Source organism: Bombus bifarius, unplaced genomic scaffold, assembly GCF_011952205.1.
Source record: "Bombus bifarius isolate JDL3187 unplaced genomic scaffold, Bbif_JDL3187 scf7180000010252, whole genome shotgun sequence".
NCBI classification, from domain to species: domain Eukaryota; kingdom Metazoa; phylum Arthropoda; class Insecta; order Hymenoptera; family Apidae; genus Bombus; species Bombus bifarius.
The window spans coordinates 1,758,863-1,777,880 of record NW_022885576.1 but is presented as its reverse complement, the minus strand read 5'-3'; the positions used below and the strand labels follow the sequence as shown (position 1 = coordinate 1,777,880).

The window sequence follows — 19,018 nt, the reverse complement described above, 5'->3', positions numbered from 1 at the left end:
GTTTCTTTAGTGGGATTCGATACGCAAACGGGAAGTAGGTGTCTACCGAAGTTGTTCTGTGGGCTAGTGGTGAAGTGGTGGGAAGATCACCGTTCGCCTGATTGCTCGTCGAAGCTACATCTGGGTAACAAGGTAGGGGTTAATGTCGCTGATTTTTCTTTAATTTATGTTAAGCGCTTTATTCGTGGCTTGGATTTCTATCAATGATTTACAAGGAATTTCACTTTCTCTTCGTTTTATGGTGTGATAGATCATTCGAAAGCGAAAGTTAATGACAGCCTAACAGCCTCTGCCCCGGGGATCCTGGCATATTTCGAATCTCCTGCCTTTCAAACACTAAAAATTTTTTATTACGAACCTTTTAGTTACGTTCGTATTTATTATTTTCTTTACGTTGATTAATCGATGCAAAAAATTCAATTTACAAGTGTAAGCGAAAGTTAATTATTGCGAGCAAACATTATTAGTGAAAGTCGACACCAGAAATAAACTTTATCTTAATAAATATTAAGTGCTTATTCTCCATATAAAATTCTATCTCTGTTCTTTCTGAACGAAAGAGATTTCGATAAAAGTGCGTTTTAGTATTTTCATATAACGAGAATATCATTAGATATAATGTAAGTATTTAATATAATAAGTATAATAAGTATCCAATATAATAAGTATTTCTTTTCCTAACATTAGTATTTAAACGAGACCAAAAACCACCGATGCCAGCAAACATTTATAATCTTTGTGCTAATCAACACGAACTCATATTGTATCAATTTTGCTATAGTCTCTCAACTTTTGTATCCCAATTTTACTTCCGTCTCGGTAAATAGAAAATCTTTTAATGTATTGAGGAATGCTTTAGCACACAATTGTAACAGAGATTAAGAAATCTTAAGAATAATGCAGAAATACGTAGCTTGCAAAAATAAAGGCAGTCATGATAATAATAGAGAGAAATACAGAATTATATCTTCCTTACACTGCAGGTATTAAGAATAACTCCAAACTTGAGAGCAATGGTATATATATAAGATTATTAATAATAAAGATATAATTCGATATTTGTCTTTATTATTATCATATCTGCAACTATTTTTGCAAGCAACATCTTTCTGCTTTATTCTTAAGATTTTTATCTCTATTACAATTATATGTTAAAGTTTATGTCAATACATTAAAAGATTTTCTGTTTACCGAAACGAAAGTGAAATCGCGATATAAAAATTTAATAACCATAGCAAGATTGATATAATATAATATCTAATATGTGTATGTGCCATTCTCGTTAATACGTAGTTCAATGTATGATTTTTGTTAAAAATACATGAATTGTTAGAAATATACGCTGCGTTCCTGAATTCGTAGCAAATGTGAAGTCAAGGAGATTCCACGGTTGAAAATAAGACAAAAATCAAAAGGTAGCGTACATCTACACAATATCACGAATCTTTCATACGCGATGCGATTCTGTTTGCTAATTATAAAAAGATAGGCTAATACCGGAGAGGCGAGTTCTTCGCTGCGAGTATCCGTGGAATGACGAAGCACCACCTGACATTAAAGGTTTTACTCTCTCTTTCCGCCGCTCGCGGACGTTAAGCAGCGATCGCACGTGACGTGGCGGTTGTGTGGGTGCGTTCCCCGGTAGAGAATGGCGATTTGTCAGTCAATTTCTTATCGGATTAGTGGCATTTAACGTATGATTACGCGTATACCCTTTCTGGGCACAGGTGCAGCGTTCCTAATCTTCCTCTTCGTTCAACATGCTGCCCTTTGCCACATGCCATTCCTAATAGCAAATGCGATTCCTCTCTTCTGCCGCTGCCATGCCGGCCTCAGCGTGGCCAACGACGTATTAGCATAGCAGATCCTACTAGCCGTGACAGCACTTCCTCTGATAACGCCTTCAGAATTTTTTACGAGATCCGCGGTCCCGATAGCAACGCCAGATTGCGGATAATGAATTCGGTCCACCTGACGCGGAACGTGAGCTTGGATGGAAATCATGAAAGAGTGACTGGGTACATGTAAATTATTTTATGATATTACTTTATATTATATTATGTTAGGTTTCATAGTACCGTAGTACGGCAGAATAGCTTAATTAATAGGCAGATAAAAATGTTCGGATGATACAACAATCACCTTTCCCATATTAATTATATTTAATTTGAATTGATTGTTCAAACAAAGATCAAGGAAATTGTCGGTTTGTTTTAATATCTAACTGTTTCTTTTTTCTGGTCATTTTAATAAAGAATGATATAAATCAAAATGTTCGTTCCTTATTTCTGATAGTTCTTCCTGATAGTTTCTATCCTCCTGATAGTTAAACTTCAACATTCTGACTCCTCCAATACTCATTTTCACCGATAGATCGTATTCCTGTCATAAGTCTGAGAAAATTGGAAATATCCTCTGTAATATCTTTTATTTGCAATTCGCATCAATCACCGATCAAACCCCCAACAGATAAAACTTGTTTCATAAAAACCTTCCCTTGTCACGATCCAAAAACCTTCTTTCTCACTTCTTCCCATTAAGTACAGTAGCGAATCGCTCTGAGAAAATATATCAACGCGATATAAATTTCTCCCGTAGCGGTTTCCAGGCCACAATTCATCACTCTACCCAGAATAAAGGACCTCGAAACTCTTCCCCCACCGTCGATTCTCGGATTTTAATCTCCCTGACCCGTCAGGATGATAAAGGGCAAGCTCGCCTCTTAATTCGCCCCATACAGGCCTGAATTATGAACATTTAGGTGGTGGATCGACCGCTTAGAAATCAATCTCCCGGCTGGAATTCTCGCGGGTTGTTTGCACGTAGTTAGCACGGTACAGACGATGAATGACAAGAATTTACGGGGCTGACCTTCGTGCCGGTGGCGCATTGTAACACGTACGCCGTTTAGTCGGGTGAACCAGCTCTACTGGTTCCCTAGTAACCGAGGGTCGAGGAAAACCGAGCCGTCCCTTTTAATCACGTTTTCTCGACGCCTCCTCTTGTGTCGCGATCAGGCCACCGAACCACATTCCATTGATCATCGATGCCGCAATCCCTATCGATCATTCGATCAGATCTCATCCGAGATCGAATGATACGACAGGATTCGTTCGATGGATTAATCCTACTCGGTCCTCAATTTTCATGCCCTGATCTTACTTTTGTTTCAACAAGAAAATAGAATTTATCGTTTTAATTAAATAAAAAGGTTTTATTTATATTTTATTAAGAACGATGAAAAGAATTCATGTGATAATTTACTAAGAACGATAAAAAGGATAATGAAAAGACATGTATATATGTGTGTATGCTTTTATGTAACATTATACATTAACATTATATATTATATAACTTTATATATGTGTTCTTCATTCTCCTCTTTATCGCTGTTAGTAAATTATCACATGAATTCTTTTCATATACAGGTTGGTCGGTAACTGGTGGTACAAGCGGAAAGGGGGTGATTCTATGCGAAAAAAGAAGTCGAAAATATAGAATAAACATTTTTTTTTAATTTTTTTTTTTTAATTTTTCCATCGAGACAATGATCTACAGTGAGATCCGTTATAACGTACCGCACGCGCACCGAGCGAAAATTCAAAGTCAATTTTCTCGAAAACAAAACCTCGAACGAAAAATTTTTATTCTATATTTTCGACTTCTTTTTTCGCGTAGAATCACCCCCTTTCCGCTTGTACCACCACTTACCAACCACCCTGTATATAGCAACAATGATTATTGATAAAATCAAAATAGTATGAATAATATATTTTTTTAAAGGAATTGTTGATTCCTTGAATTCCACATTTTCTCGATCGGGGATTTCAAAGAAGGATCTGCTTTCTCGGATCGATTCAGCAGACCCAGTAACTCGTAAATGGGTGCGTCTTTGCGGTCGTTGATGTCATAGTCGTTTGAAGCTCTAGTGATTTAGTGCCAGGGCAAAAAGCGACAGTGTGTACTGTCGTTGACCGTATCGCATTTCTCTTGTGACTCACCTTTTCGCTATTTGCGATTCCCTCGAGGAAATGTCATAGAATGCAACTCCCACATAGAGATCACAAACTAGGCAACGCATACATCAAGATTAATAGCGTAGATAGAAGACTTAAATGACGCTATGAAAAAGTACATAGTGAGAATAATGATTTAATTAGTGCTGATGATTGCGCGAATCATTAGACAGATTGTGTAAATAAGCACCATAAACAGAAATGTATAAAAAGTAGTACTTTTTGTGATAGTTTTCAATAGTAGACCAATATTATTACATTCTCAAAACTAATTTATAGGATTGCAACAAATTTTGTTTTATGAAGTTATTTACTTCTCTATGAAGTAATTATCTTGAAAAGAGAAGAATTATTTTACGAGATAAAATATGAATTATCGATACAGTGGCTCTCGAAAATATTTCAACACCTGAGTTTTAACATTTACAGCCTCTTTTATTTCTATTCTTCGATTATATTATTACGTATTATTTGAAAAGTATTTCGATTAACGAAATTCTGTAGATGACTGAAAAAAGTGTTACATAATTACCAGTACGTTATGAAACACGTTTAAAGTAGTGCAATGCGATCGCTTGGGCAGAGGCGTTCAATTGTTCTTTGATACACAGCATTCAACTTCACTCGACGCACACCATCAATTTTACCAGCAGAAAAAGGGACGTCATTGTTCCATCCTGGCGAAAGTAAAAGCGACTCGACCTTGCCCACGAACTTAAAACACATATCATTCATTCTCGATGATAAACGTGTTTCTTCTGTCGCCATTATCCTCCAGAAATTTAATATTACAGGAGAGTTCCTTAGTTTCTTAACATTGTCCTACATTCTCGGCGGAAAATTTATATAACCAGGGGAAAGAAATGTAAAATTTATGTATTTGTTCGATGATTCTTTTAAATAATATACTACGTATTATATCTATAACGAAGAAAGTGAAATCGTACTATAAAATAAGTAGTTCCTCCGAAATAAATTTTTAAAACAAGATCATTTTTCCAAGCGATCAAAGGTACACCTTCCTCTTCAAAAAACCAAAATAGTCCCCCTAAAGTAATTGTAAATAATCACTATACTGCGGATGTTCATATATCATGACGCTACTACGGCCTCACCAGTTCCCACGGCAATAATTATCACGAAATACATCTGCGAGGAACACCTATAATTCTTCAACAATAACTCGAAAAATTACACACGCGATCCCATTTGAACGTACCAAAAATCGAACGACTAAGATTCATAACTTTATTTTCGTTCGAAAGGAGAATTATTTGCTTTAAACGATCCCTAAACGACACTAAACGACAACACGAGATTTTCTTAAAATAGATCGAAAATAACGAGACACTGTCCAAGATACTGTCTCTGTTCCGCATCGTGGAAACCAATCGAGCTACATCATCATGGTGGATCGTATAAGGTCAGATCTGGCGTTGGTATCCTTCGTCGATCACCCACGCCCGTTGCCTACACCCATTGTTCGGCGTAGGAAGGTCGTTTTCGAGGGGAACAGGTTCGCGTTGTGCCGAGGAATTCGCCGTTTCCCGGAAACCGGCCGCTTGACGACGCGATTTTCAGAGATCGCGATGCTCACGCCATTTGGCAGAACCACTCTCCCGCAGAGATGGAAGATTAACTAACCCTACCAGCCTCCAATAATCAGCCATCTGTGTAGAAACGAGTTAGAAGCGAGCAGTTTTGCTCCCGTTTAAAAACCAGCAGCTCTGTTTAGAAACTACCTGCTAATTCGTGGCGACAACTCTGCCGGGTTTTCTTCGTTAATGCTTAGTCGATTAGATAACGCGTGTAATGTCAATTTCGATGTTTCTAGGTCACGGAGAAGGAGAAACGTTAGTATTCGTTAAAACGTTTATTGCCACGGTGGAGACCGGTGATTCACCTTGTTCAAATTTTTATAACGATCGAAATGAGATATATTTCATGGATTAGAAAATGTTCAACGATGTGGATGGATTAGGTAACAGCGTCAGAGAAAAAATTAAATGTAAAATTAAATGGTGTAGTATAGTTCAATCTGTGGTTTCCAGGGAAAATATGTGTTACGTTCCTGGAGTAAATCTCAAGGAATAAAACAGCATCATTTAAATGAGTAGTAGACAGCGGAATTTCAAACTAGTCTGTTACCATAGCATTAATAAGGAAGTTCACAAATTGAAATAATTTTGGGCAAGAGATTGATTTAAATTTTCATTCATTCATTTTTTTTAATTGTTATTTTTTGAAGATAAAAATTACAAAGGAACTGAGTGATCTTATGTTCGAATATTCAACTTGCACAGATTAATTTTCAATGAGCAATTATTTCAACAAATCTTTACTGATATGGAATTCTTACGCGATATTAATATTTGCAGTATAGTGTTAAATGAATATTAAATTTACTACAAAACTTACATGTTTCCAAATATTATTTATACATTTGAACGTATTAATATTAATCCTGCATACTACGCTTATGCAATCTCGTTAACGTCATTCCGCAGAATAGTATGCCCTTCAACCATGAAAATAAATAAAAGTAGAGTTAAATGGTTGAAAAACATAATTTCCTTAAAATAATATCCCCTTCAAACAAGTTCAGGTTTTCATGCTCATTTAGTTTATCTTTGAAAATAGCTAAAGGAGAAAAAAAGAAAAAAGAGGAATAAAAAATGGAACAGCTCGTTATAACGTCCCGGTATAAGTGCAAAGATAATTACAAATGGATTTCCAACATGATATTAAAAGGAACAATTTTATTTTATACGTGTAAATGAGAACAGTCTTTGAACAATCTTTTCCACTAACAATCCACGAGCCTCAAAGATAATAAACATGTCTCACCAAGCAAACCATTTCCTCTGCTCTTTCCTAACCAACCCCTATAATCAAACCTGTACCCCATCAAACCGCCTTTCAAACCACGTAAATCACTCGTCGACCAATAAAAGCCGTCTTCTCTCGATCTCATTAACTGCAATTACATACCGTGAACTAGAACCAGAGAACGTGGAATGGGAAGGTATCCGAAAAATCGGTGTCTTCAAAGAAACCCTTCTTCATCAAGGCGTCGTTTCAGCGATGTATAGTGTGGGCCACGATATAACGAAGTCGTAAAAACAGTCAATGGCTAGAATAATTATGTTTCGGGCGTTGGAACAAAGGAGTTGATAGTATTTGGGGAATACATAGATAACAACCTGAGACTTGCACTAGAACTATACGAAGAAATTATTAATTATTATAGAGTGAATGTACTTTATAAGATATACATAAATAAAAATTTATATTTATACAACAATTTTCCCCCTTGTTTCCAAATTTATTTAAATATTAATTAATATCTAATAATAATAATTTTCTATTTTTGAGAGAAATATCATTAGTTATAAGTATTTTTTATCACACTGTGTGCTATTTATTGATCCAATGTATATATGTAAATTGGAAGCTTGTACACATAACGATAATTTATAATATATCTCTAATAAACGTTCGTTAAATTGTATATGCATTATCAAATTGCTTTCAAATTCTATCATTTTAATGATAATTATGATAATCGTACTCATTACAATATTCTAAAAATTTAATGCAACGCAATATGTTCATACAAATCTTACACAATAGATATTCAAATACTATCGCAATACTATAAAACCATCGTAATACTGTCGCTTTGCGTATCATATCACGCAATCATAGCTCTTAATAGATCCATCCTGTGAAGGAAGCCCAAGGAATCAGGAAGCAGGGGATTAAAAGTGGCACATATTTGTAACGGGCGCGCGAACAAAGAGTTGCCAGGGATAGATTCCCTGGCAGGGAAGGTAATAATGGTGGGAAGGTGGGTTGTGCACAGTGTGGGCCGAGAGAGGAGGCTGCCGTCGCGAAAATCGCCGCTAATAGCCGCTTAAACGTGAAAGTAGTAAAGGGCTGCAAGTGGCCCCCGTGCTGGCACTCTGTTGGAAGAAGAAGCCGGGCTGCTATCCTAGCTCGAACGACCGTCGAGTTCGAGTCGTAAAAATTCCTCGGAGAACGCGGCGATACGAAGGGAAGACGGCGGATGTTCCAGTTCGTTCCTCGCTACCATCGTCGCGTTTTCTGCCTCGCGTTTCCTTTCTTCTGCGGCTCTTTTTCCATCGTTCGACGGAATCGCCGGGCTGGCTTAACGATATGTCGGCCAGAGTAAACGTACGTAACGCGACGTAACGAACGTAATTACGCGCGCGCCAGTCTCTCGTACGCCGGTAACTTGTTAATTTCTCCCTCCCCGTTCGAACGAACGATGAAACGGGGATGCAGAGGAAGAGAACGTAAAACGGTGCACCGTGCTCTCAGAGCTCCTCCGTCAGGTTGTAAAGTCGACCTAACGCGATGCTAAGTTACGAGTTACGCTTGTAAATGGCCGTCGTCGGATTGAACGTGCATTTAGCGCACATTGGTTGCGGAAACGGATGGAAATTTTTGGACGTCTTATTGACGTTCGTGAAGCTTATTACGAGAGAGGGTGTTGAAGAAAGGGGAATGGACCAGACACGATGTTTGTTCAAAGGATTGTTATACGAAAGGGATGTTTTGCAATGTTGAATGATACAGTTTTCAAGGAAGCTGATACAAATGGTCCTAAAGAACCTAAGATGTTTGGACCTAAGAACACGGTATTTTCATATTTCACTATTATTATATCAAAGACTAATTAATACAGAAATAATGTTTTATAATAGAAATAATAATATTAATAAATATTAGTAACTAATAATAATAATAAGCAAATTTGATTATTCTGTACGAAGTTCAAGATCAAATTTTTTAATGTCGAAGCTTAGGTGATTCGGATAATCCCATCTTACTATATCAACAAATTTCTATCATAATGATTCAACTAATCAATAGCATACCAAATGTCTTCTCTCTAGGAAACGGTCAGAATAAGCAGAACAACAAAGCAAATTTATTTCAAGTAAACAATTTCGCTATAGAGAAAAGTTTCCGTTATTCTGTGCGAACCACGTTGTATCACAGTTTCGCTGTCTCAAGTCATCGTAGTTTGTAATTGTCGAAACGTATCGCGTCTCCGTCGCTGTAAAACATCGTGAAACATAATAAACGACTTGTTAAACGTCAATCCACAGACCGTGTTTCGATTCACTTCTCGCGCACAGTCCACATAACTGTCCTTTTCAGAACAAGAACTAAGCAACAAGAAGAAATTCAACACAGTCCACTCTCGACTAAACATTTGATTTTGTAATAAAGCCAACGTATCGAAAAACAGTCGACGTGAAAGTTAAGAGTCTTCGTACATTGGGCAGAAGCATGAAAGAGATCGAACGATCGACTTACCTTTGGATTCGATGCTCGTTGCTTGTGCTTACGTTGGAATTTGCTTGTAGCGACTGTACTCTTCAGCATCTCTCACGGTCTCTCGGCGCTATCATAATGCATCGGCAATAACAGATGGACCGGGAGGAGCATCGGTGGATGGAAATACAGTCGGTACTAATTGCAATACGCCTTTATTGGGCCGAGTGGAATCTACCATTTAGGTGGATTGTAATTGATCCGAGAGAGGCAGAGACGCGGCAAGATTGGAACTTCATGACGTGTTATCGTCTGTCTCTTTGATCTGAAAAAAATAAGAAAATATGCAGATAAATAAAGAAAAATTCAACTCTTTATTATTATAAATCTCCATGTCTGTATTTTATAAGAGCATCATGGTGGATATATGATTATATGTATGGAGCTATCGATATAGCGGAGCAGAGAAATTGCGGAGAAAACGCTTAATAGCGAGATCGTGCGGTCATCTAATAAATAATGCCGGTAATCATTCGAAAAATTTCTGGTAAATGATATATTTGAACGGAAGTATCATCGAGTTATACGTATATATATATCGTTCCTAACGAGTTTCTTCGTATGGCTGCTTCTTAGCTTTGTTTTCGGTAATAACTCGGGATGTATTGGATGATACGTTTTAGTATCATTTAACATATCAAAGCAGCAACTTTGTGGTTGATATATCGTACATGATATTAAGTTGCGCCGTTAAGTTAAGTTGAAGAATAAAACGGTATAATCACCGTATTAAATGAGGCACAATTTGTTATCCAAGGCTCGTAAAAATGGCTCGTATATGGCACATAATCTGTCTGCGATATAATTACAGATGCACTCGTAAAAATTATATAATATAATACGATGAACGTCTTGTTTGAAAAGTATTGAGATATATTAAATAGAAATTAAAGATGGTAAAATAATCTTTGGTTTCCCTAAAGAAAGATGAGCATGGACGAGGATTGCTGTCGTTGTAAATTTAAAATTAAATTAATACAATTTCCACTACTTTTTAGCGGAAATATGAATTTCATCGAAATTCGAAAGGGTCAAACTCAACGTGTTACCTCGCTCACGATTCTGAATAAATCTCACTGTTACCCCGTATGCATCGATATCCGACGTGAGATATCGCAGGACGTGGATCCCGCGAATTTTTGTCAGGGTTCGCGAGTGCAAACATAACGGGAAATTTACGCAAACACGACTCGCCGGGACGCGATGATATTAATCTCTGGGTTCGCACCGTTTCTCACTGCTCGGCGACAATATCGTCGTAAATTCGTGGCAAATCGAATTCAGATTTATTCTCACCGTGGAGGCATGTTTATGCGCGAGCCAGGGCCCTCGAGCATACAGGTGTCTACTTTCAAATCGGGAGAGCCGCTACTTCGTTTGAATGTCAATTCGTTTCGCGCTGCACGCGGCACCCTTCAAGGAGAACGAGCAGATTTTTCTATTATACCTTTTATTGCAATTTCATGCCGACAGGCCCTGTCTGTTTCTCTCTTCTCTTCTCTTCTATTTGCCCGTGAACCGTTTCCACACGTGAAAGGCAACCAATTGAAAAGTGTTAATCGAGGGTCGAACACGTCGGCTCTCGAGACACCAAGAGTCTTTACGCCGTCCACTTTCTTTGTTCTTCCGCGGGGATGATGATGGACGTGGTATTTCATGCGACGGCCTGTAAACGAAGTCATTACGGCTGAGTGAATCTCGCTGGTTTTCTACGAAATCGACGGTGCCGCGATTCTACTTGTCGATCGTCGAATATAATTGACACGTCGCATTGCATTAATCATAGCCCGGACGAACGTATCGAGCGTAAGCGATTGAAGGGATTAAACGGTGACGTGACAAGTTGCAGTTACTGAAACATTATCCTTTTGACTGCTGTCGATCGTTGTTGTGCCATTGAAAGGGTGAAGGAATGTTGGGTCACTGAAGTCGTTGAGACGTTCATTACATGTAGCTCTATGTTGGTTTACAGGAATTTAACTTTGTTTCGTTGTTCGATTTATTTAGTATCGAATGTTTGTACGTTGTTGAATAATTTTTATTTAGCCAAGGATTATTAATGGCTCAATGTTGTGTTGGTTCCGTTTCGCGTTTACTGAAAAGGGATATAAATAGAAAGGCGAGGATTGCGTTATTTAAGATAACGAGGGAAATGTATTCATCTGAAATGTACGTTACCTTGCTTGTTTTATTTTAGTTTTATTTTTACACAACGGTAAGTAGTTCTATCGAAGTAATCAAGATTCCTTTGAAATGTTTGTGCCTTTGAATTTGTGTGTTTCTACGCGATATACTCTAATAAAACCGCGACAGAAAATGACCCTAACACAAAATCAATCTAACCTCGATCTCTACTTTATGGTAGAGCGGGCCAAGACAAAAATTTATTAAACTTCATAAGTCGTTTGGATTTGTAAATTGTTTGGAGATCATCTTTACTACTTTGCCGCGTGTTTGCAATATAAATAGCAGAAATTAAATTCAGGAATAAGAAGGTAGAGCTTCTGACCATTAACATGATAATTTAATACTGTTTCACAAACAGTAGTTAAAGTTGTGGAGACTATCAGGCATAACAAAGTGAAGGGTCAAAAACCATTGCTTTGCGAGTAAAACGAACTAAGATACAGTGATAGCAACTTCCGTATACGAATCGGTGGTTTCTAATCGTGGATGATCAAAGGTAACGATATATGTGGATATTCTGTCGGTCGCGTGCACATGCAAGCTGCACGTGCTCCTTCCATATCGAACGCCACGTTCTTTCTCTTCGGACGGTGACCGGTTACGCGCGGAAATCCACTTTCGATTTTTAACAGCTACGCACACCACTGGTATGGAATGCCCCTTTCCATTTCGTTTTCACACTTTTCTGGCATAGAAAACGAATATGATCGGTACATTTCTTTTATAAAGATAGACCGTTGCTGGCTGGCAGTGGGTTTTATTCACGTATGTACAATAAGCATAGGAGTAGGATATCTCTTCTATTTTTAGAAACAAATAGCTTTTCCCGAAACAATTAAAAGAAGCTTTTTACACTCAATACTATATATATGCAATATTATATTTTATAAAGAATAAGTACAGTATTTATTTTCGGCGAAATTGATTGAAGTTTTAATTAATACTAGAAATAAATATTAATAGTGTATAGTGTCGTGGAAAAACCATTTGGGAAAATTCCGATGAACTACAGTTGAAATAAAAAAGTGAAAGTGCTGACGGGGCAGGAAAAATAGAAAATCCCAATAGGCTATGTGGTTCAGCAATGTACCTGTCACGTAAAATTAAGGCTTAGATTTTAAAGACAAGAAGATTGAGCCGCAACTCAACTTTATGTTTCTTTTCTATCGAACTTTATTAAATAACACAAGTTTATAATAACATAGTTTACGCGACTGATCTGAGAGATGTTGACTGATGACAATTTGTAGTTTCAGTGTCGAGGTATTCTGTTATTATTACGGAGGAAAGTTCGGTGTGGGTGTGCCCTTTGAGTTAACAACGCGGATTCGTTGTTCACACTTTTCGTTAGGAAAAGTGATGGTAACGACCTGCGATGCCAATTGGTTATAACTGCCCACGTTAATAAATAAAGATAAAAAGAGGAAGCCTCCTACCAACGTGGCTCGTAGGTGACACTGTTCATGGGGAAAATTAGCTTTCCCGTTAAGTAAATACCCGTTTTCCCCCGTAATTTGTATGAACGTATAATAAACCTAAGGACTGTACTCAGGACCATCCATAAACCAATAACACTTACAGGGTTAATAAATTAAAAGTTTAAATTTCTGGTGGGTCCTTGAGGTTATTGAGAGTACCCAGTGAGTATCTGCGCACATCTGGCTTCTGATGTGGGTTGACGTCACATACCCGTGGCCCTTTAGGACAATAACTGATTGAAAGGGTATACGTGACCATCGTGGATCATCAACAACTGCAAAACACATGTGCGTGATAGAAGTACCGAAAACTGTGGGATAAAAGGAAGCTTTGGTGTAGAAAGTGAGTTAGTTGCAGTGAGAAGTTACTCGTTAGTTGTTAATCATTAGTTGCAGTGAGAAGATACTCCTTAGTTGTTAATCATTAGTTGAAATGAGTTGAAGTTGATCATGGGTTTTGAGTGGTGAGTTGTTACTCAGAAGTTGAGTAGTTGTACAAATTTAGTTGTTTTAGTTGTATATACATTACTACATTAAATTCTTTTCAATTACTGTAAATAAATACATCAAATAAATAAATTCACTGTAATTCACGTTGTGTAATGTTATAATTAATGAAATAATACTTGGACCTGTATACATATTACGTTTGAATTAATCATTTTTGTTGAAACAATATTAATATCTAATTTTAGATTTCAAGTTCCCGCGGCGATGAGATGTCATGATATTGGTTTTTCAGGAACAATCGTGTAGCTGCTGTATTTGCACTTTTCACTGCCTCTTCTGTAAAAGAGGTAAGCTGCGATATCGACAAACCGTTCACGCAAAGTGCAAGTGCAACAGCTACACTATGCTGGGAAACCAATACCGTGAGAATATTAATATCAGGTCCTGAAATTTTTATACGTTGTATAATATTATTATAGAGCGCTAACAACTATCTACAATTTATTAAGACATAATATAAAAGTGCAAAATAAAAATTGTTCTAAATGAGCTACTACGAAATGGATATATATTTTTATATTAAAATTTGAAATAATCTTTTGGAATACATAAATAATTGCAAATTAATAGATTATATTGTACAATAATATGATATAATACGAACTTAGCTTCCAGCTAACGCTCAAACCGCGTTGAAATCACTCGTTCTCGTCCGATCACGAAAGTTAAGCAACGCTGGGCACGGATAGTACTTAGATGGTGACCGCTTGGGAACTCCGTGTGGTGTTAGCTTTTTTTATAATTTTGTTTTAATTCTTTTTATTCTTCTCTATAAACTCCGATTATATACATAGCAGCAAGTACGGACATAACAGTTTTCATATTAAAAATATATTTCTAACTTTTAATGCGATGTATATGACCAGAAGTTATGAAGGAGAAAAAAAGAATTGAAAGAAAACTAAAAAAGAAAAGCCAATACCACACGGAATTCCCAAGCGACCTATCTAAGTACTATCCGTGCCCAGCGCTGCTTAACTTTCGTGATCGGACGAGAACGAGTGCTTCCAACGCGGTTTAAGCATTGACTGGAAACTTAAATCTTATTATACGATATTGTTCTCCAATATAATTTATTAATTGATTATTTAACGACATAATAGAAACAATAATTTCAAATTTTTAATAATGTAGTATCGTGGAAATTAAAATATAAATTTTTCCCGATTATTTACAATTTATTAATAATGAATTGAATATACAGGTATTAATTGGACAGAAAACGATGGTTGTTTAACTGAAACTAAATGCGATACTCGTATCTATCTCAAATAACTTCACAGTTATTTGGCAACTCTCGTCACAACGAATCTAACACACTCTCTCTCTTTCTCACTAGCAACTCTAACAACTTTACAACACTGACAATTCGATCAATTCTCTCAACTCTACTCTCCGACGTCTCGATCAACTCTGACTCTCGCAACACACACACTTTTCGACTCGCATACTCTGACCTCTCGGTCATCCTCCCTTGAAACACGAAACCGTCCTTCTGCTCTAACGTTGTTTATTGTTTTTCTCACATCTCTGTAAGAACTAGATGACTTTAGTCATATAGGCGCTCTTAAATGTAAACGAACCACAGAAGGACGACGTACACGATTTTTTCTAATTCCAACCGACCTCTGATTCAAATTACTTTACGATATTACAATAAAATATACTTAAACGGCCCCCTTATTGTTGAGGTTTATCTCGATAGAATAGAGAGGAACGCGTGGATGAATATGTAATAGAAACATATTTAAGTAAGTATAAGTAAAGTGTGCGCTAATCCAGATCCCCACTCTGGCAGCGTTACGTTACAACAAAGTTTCGAAGCCATGGGCCTATGGGTATTTATATAATTACGAAAACTGGCCTATCTATACCCCGCTGCGCCATCTATGTATCGCATGTTCCTAGAAAAGGCTATGAGACTCAGAGGCCCTTCCTACGGATTTAGAGCTACAGCAATACTCAATGGCTTCGAGGACAAAGAAAACTAAACACTAGAGAAAACGTAGTTTTCCTAGAAGTGAAAATCACTTCAACAGAGTCCACCAAAGTTCGTCACATTATATAATTGATTTCTTAATCATGTCTACTGTACTATGTATGTATACATATCTACTGTAACCACTATAGCCTAACTCCTAACCTACCATTCCCCTTGTTTCATTTCAACGAAGGGGGCTGTGAACCTTTCGCAGGAATCGTCTCGTAAATTCGTTTCCATCCGCATCTTAATCGGAATTCTTATGGGAGCGGCACGTGCAACGTGTATGACGTGTTACGCCGCCGCGCCGCGCCGCGAATATTCTTAATTCTCATTCGTGAAGATTTCGCTGGGCACATAATACGCACACGTTGTCGCCAGATCGTGATTTAAGCGGACAGCTTTGGAAGTCGGGGATTCGCGGCGCCACAAGGAACGCTATTTATAAGAGATGGGAATGGCCGATGACAATACTGAAATTTCGTATGCCGCTCGAGCAACCATCGAAGTTTATTCGGAGCACGTGTTTTTCGTCAATGGTTACATTCTTTTATCGAGGTGTCGATTGATTGCGAATCGACTTGAGTCGCCTTTTCGGTTCGTTTTGGCGACGGTCGATGTCTTCGCACGCGAATGATCGAAGTTTTGTTTTCGAAGTACATGTAGAAATATCATTGGAGATTGTTGCCTCGATTTTGGATATTTGAAACATGTTTAGATTATGTACGAAAATTTTCTACTGTTTTAATTGTTTAAAGGTGTTCTTAAAGAGAATTTTTTTTTTTATTTTATGGTCAATTAAGAAGCAACAAAATTGTGTAGTGTCATGTGGAATATTTCTTTGCAAACTGTATCGAAAGATCGCGTGAACTTGAAATTCTCCGTTTCCTTTCAGAAGTACATATTTACATCGAAGCACAAGATAAGTGGGTCATTTAGTGTTTGATCTCAACTTTAACATGCAAAACTACAGTGTATTAAACTCCTAAATTATTTTGCAATTGTGTGATGCTTTGAAAATACGACGAAGATGATAGTTGTCCCAGCAGCTAATTGAGTTTGATGAAGTTCCAAGAAAACAAGCAAGATAATCAATTGCACCTAACAACTTCTAAAAGTACTTATTTATAGTTTGTTCTTACGAATAGCGAGGTTTTATTTTCTATAATTTCGAGTTGTGTGCAGAGGATGCAGTGATGAAACTCTGACGTATACATAGAAACAAATTTACCGAATGTTCAGCTAGAAAAATTGAAAAGTACAAATTAAATAATAACGAAAAAAAGACCTAGAAACAAATTTCGACTCGCAGAAGTTAGACTTTGAATTCGAGTTGTACAAACAAATTAACACGTCGAAATACCTGAGAAACAACTCGAAATAAAATGATTTGATTTCTAGAGATTTTCGAATTACAGAGGTACGACCGTATTAGATAAGGAGCATCTAATTTCTAAAAAGAGATCGGGACGAAGGGGATGCAGTGGTCGACCGGTCGATCGAGGTCGAGCGGGCGCCAGGCCTCTGATGTTTCGAAAGTCATCTCGCTGTGAGTTTTTATTGCATAAAGGTGTAGGCTATGTAAAGGTCGTTCTACGGCGGCGAATTAGTCGAGGATGGTGAAAAAGAAGCGGGACCGTGCTAGGGAACGAAGATCGGTCCGGTACCGGTCACTATTGCCAATTTGTGTGGTCCCCGTTGCTTACCCGATGTAGGTGTGACCGCAACGAACATCGTGAACAGGCAGTTCCGAGCCTTCTGGGAAGGAGGAAGCCTGCCGCGGCCGCCGAAGAAAACGCGAAACCTGATGAACGTTCGATATTTTCGCTGGCCTTTCTCTTCGCCCAATCGTAGATCGGGTAGATTCATTGAGATTTGAGAAATCGTTCGATTTGGTCGAGCCTTAGAACGTAAGAAGCATTCAGCGGTGTTCATTGACTATAGCTATGTCTAAGTTGTTAAACGACGAGTTAACCTGTTGGTATTACCTGTAATCAATACTTTGGACTTAATACTTTATTTATATATGGATTTTGCAATCCATAGAATCATTGCTACGAGGATCATTGATGACTGGTACTGGAATACCTATTGGCAAGTTGCCAGTATCCAGCACATTGATGGAATTAATTAAATTATTCAATTAGGTTATTTAGCGAACCGAAAAGGAAACTCGCGTCAAATTAATTAATTTATTAGTTAATTCATCCCTGGAACGTATTGCATTTCTTATTCAATTCGTTTTAACTATTTGTAAGAAACTTGTCAGAGGTGCTCTTTGTTATTAGCTCGCAAGTAGGCCTTAACTATTTTGAAGTTGTTCGATCATCGTAACTTTATTTCTATACTTTTATTATTCAGTCCAATATTAGCAGGATACACATGAATAGCCATTTTTTTCACATTAATTTCAATTTTCAGCTTAAATAAAGAAACACAAGCATTACACATTCTATTTTACAAAACACTAAAAAAAATTCCGGCAAACGTGAATTAAAATTAATCAATTCGAGAAAGCAGAACGACGACTAATCACAGCTATTCGATATTTCCATAAATCGTTCGATGGGATTCTAGAAAAGCGGAAAGTCTGCAAGCAGAACCTTTTTGCAACGTTCAATGTCAAGGCTGATCAATCGTTGGAGCGTGGTCGAGGATCGTCACGACCCGCGTAATGGATCGTGGGAAAGACGGAGAGAGATGGTGGCTGTTGGCAAACAGCTTCCGACGATTTTCGTGCGGCCAGCGGTTCCCCGGGCAAAAACCAGACGTCCGTTCAACTTTACATCGCGCTCGAATTTTTTACCAGGCCGATTCATCGATCGGTAGTGCATCCCTCGTGGTCACGCTCGATTTCGTCGGGACTCCCTTCGTCCCTGTATTCTCCTCCCCTTCTCCACACCTTATCCCGAATCCCCCTTGTTCTGGTTCGGTCGGTGAGATGGTTCAAGGTCGGAATTCCGTGTGCACCTCGGCCCCAATTACGTGTCGAAGCATAAATTGGTTGGAGAAAACCAAACTGGCGTGCAAGTGCGCACCATTTCCACGAGGGCTCGTTATGGTTATCGTTGAAGGGTCACGCGTGCGTGATGATTCATTTTGATGAATCTATGTTTGGGACGTTGTGTGTGCGGATGATCGCGCGACGTTCCTCGGGAGGAAATTGATAAATTGTGGTCGTGCGTAGAATTTTACACTTGGGGGTTATCGTGAGTGAAACTCCAACGCATGTCAGTTTCGTTTTAGTATCCTTTTACCGCAATAATGCCATCGTGATGATCGTTTGTAGCTATTGGAAAGAATAATAATAATTTTTAGTAACCACCATTTTAATGGCTAGAGACAAAGAAGCTTGTCGAACAAAATTTTCACAACGGGCTACTTTATTTTATCCTGCTCGAACTATTGCACACGTGGCATCGAGCACAAACTGAAACCGTATATCAAAGACGATGTTAACAAGCACAGAATCCACGATC

The 19,018-nt window shown here is 37.8% G+C and overlaps 1 non-coding gene and 1 pseudogene across 1 annotated transcript; one reads left to right on the top strand and one right to left on the bottom strand.

Annotated features, from left to right (window-relative positions):
* The first annotated feature begins 14,172 nt into the window (after positions 1–14,172).
* On the top strand, positions 14,173–14,290 carry LOC117216248. Its single transcript, XR_004489335.1, has one exon. It is a non-coding gene; the product is annotated as a 5S ribosomal RNA (ribosomal RNA).
* Positions 14,291–14,471: 181 nt separating this feature from the next.
* LOC117216251 lies at positions 14,472–14,587 on the bottom strand (annotated as a pseudogene).
* Positions 14,588–19,018: the final 4,431 nt, after the last annotated feature.